The sequence below is a fragment of the Arvicola amphibius genome, chromosome X (genome assembly GCF_903992535.2).
Source record: "Arvicola amphibius chromosome X, mArvAmp1.2, whole genome shotgun sequence".
NCBI classification, from domain to species: domain Eukaryota; kingdom Metazoa; phylum Chordata; class Mammalia; order Rodentia; family Cricetidae; genus Arvicola; species Arvicola amphibius.
In genome coordinates, this window is record NC_052065.1 from 116262445 (window position 1) to 116265215 (window position 2771).

Below are 2771 nucleotides of genomic sequence, written 5' to 3' on the forward strand. Positions count from 1 at the left end.
GGAGCAGAAAGGAAAATAAAAGCACAAAAGCTATCCACAACAAATAATGAGAAAAACAGAAATCAATGCAAAATTGCCACATCTATACATAGAAATTATGAGACTTTCTACTAAGCAATACCTAAATACGAACATGTGCATTCATGTATATGTATGTTGTGAGCATCAAAGAAAATAAGCAAAGACAGAGCTGAAGATCTTAGTCTTATTCTAATTTCAAAAATAATGAGAAAATATGGAAATATAAAACACAGTATCTTTAGAGCAATGGATCTTTTGTTAAAACACATATATTATAATATAATAATATACCACAAGCTAGGTGGTTTATAAGTAACATATTTATTTCCTGCAATTCTTCTTGAGGTTAGGAAGATTCTCTGCCTGGCGAGGGTCCAATTTTAGGCTCATATCCACTTACTGTGTCCTCACATGGTGAAAAGTGGGAGGGATTACTCTTGTTCTTATTTTATAAAGTATTAATCTCATTTGTGAGAACTCCAAATTTGTGAGCTAATTATCTCTCAACAGCCCTTCCTTCAAATACCACTGGTATTAAGAGTGGAATTTTCCTTGAATATTCAGGTGAAAGTTGAATGACACCCGAATGTAAATAAAGTCTCCAACACTGAAGCGAGAGACATTTGAAAAGTTCACATTTGAAAAAAAAATCATTTCTGCAGTTGACATAGATAGAAAAATATCTACTGTTCTGGAAAAACTCAGGCTTACTCAGAATAGATTTGCCTCGGTTGTGGGGCAAGATTAACTCTTAGAGATAGCTCAACATATGCGAACCAATAAATGTTATATGGCACATAAAGAAATTGAAAGACAGGCATCACATGGTTACCTGAATAGATATGCAAAACACCTTTAACCAAGTTAAGTATTCTTTCATGATAAAAGAGACCTGAAGAATCTTGGACTAGAAAGAATGCACCTCAACACAATAAATGATTTATGTAACAAACCTATTGCCAATTTTATATTAGATAGTAATTACCTGAAAGCATTTTCTTTAAAATCAGGAATAAGAAAAGAATGCCCATATTTTATTTGTTCTTTTTATCAAAATAATATTTTTATTATTTTGAAATGTCATATATTCATGCAAAGTATTTTGATCATTTTCACTTCTTGCTTTTCCCATATACTGCTCTCAACCCCCCAACATATCTTCCTCCCAAGCTAATTTCTTTTAAAAACTTATTAATGCAAACTAGTACTGTATGTACATCATTGCTGGATCATCTCCTGGGCATGGGTAACATCACAGTGGCCAAACTTGAGGAAAAATGGACTCTCTGCCACCAGCAGCCATTAACTGCCAACAGCTCACCACTAGGGGGAAAACCTTGGTATCCCCTGCCCCATTCATGCTAGAAGGTGGATTGGCTTGATCTTGTGCAAGCAGCCAAAGGTGGTGTGAATTCACGTGTATAACATCCACGTTCTGGTCAGAAGACAGCGTTTTACGGCTGTCTTCCCCATCCTCCATTCTTGCATTTTTTCCAGCCTTTCCTTTCCATGATGGTCCACTTTCTCTCTTCTTTTTCACTGAAGTCTTAGCTGAAGCAGTAAGATAAGAGCAGTAAGTAAAAAGGGATACATACAGGGGAGGGAGAAGTCAAATAATCTCTAATTGCAGGTGACATGATTATATCCTTGAAAGACACAAGGACTCTAATAGAAAACTCTTAGATTTGATAAACACTTTTTAAAAAGCTGGCAAAGTCAACAAACAAAAAATAACTAGCTTTGCTATATAACAATAATAAACTTGTTGATCAAGAAGTTATGCTTTTAAAAAACATGATAACATCACAAAAGGCAATACTTAAAAGTAAAGTGAATCAAACATATGGAAATCCTTATAATTAAAACTTAAAAGTGACGGTTGTCTTAGTTGTGCCTTCTATTACTGTGAAGAGACACAATGACCATGGCGACTATTAAAAAGAGAAAACATTAAACTGGGGCTGGCTTACCATTTAGAGTCAGTCCATTATCGTCATGGTGGGACATGGAGGTGTACAGGCAGACATGGTGCTGGAGCGATAACTGAGAGTTCTCCATCTTCCACAGGCAACAGGATGTGAATTGAGCCACTGGGCATGGCTTGAGCATGACCTCAAAACCTGCCTCCACAGTGACACAGTTCCTCCAACATGGCCAGACCTACTCAAACAAAGCCGCATCTCTTAATAACATCACTCCCTATGAGCTTATTATATTCAGACTAACTCAATGATGAAATAAGAAATTGAAGGTATGAGAAGGAACAACTCCTTTTAAGATTGTGAAAATATAACAAAAAGCAAAGTACATAGTCAGCGAATTTCACGTTAATATTACAATGACATTCTTCTTCATTAAAATAGAAAAAAATTCTAAACTTCAAAGCCAAAGCACTACTAACTAAAAAGAACAATGCTGGATATTTAATAGCCGATGTCAAGTTATCCTACAAAGTTTCTCCTAGCTGTGGCTCAGTGGTATCGTGCCTGCCTACCATACACAGTACAAAAACATGCTGTGGAATAATCCTTGTGTACACTGTAAATATTTGTCACTCAAATTGGTTTAATAAATAGCTGACTAGCCAATAGCCAAGCAGGAACAACCAAACTAAGGATGCTGGGATGAAGAGGGGCGGAGTCTGGGGAGATGCCAACACAACTCAGAGGAAGAAGGATGTGTAGAAAATGAGGTAACAAGCCATGAGTCACATGGCAGGGGGTAGACAAGAAATATTGATAAATTTAATT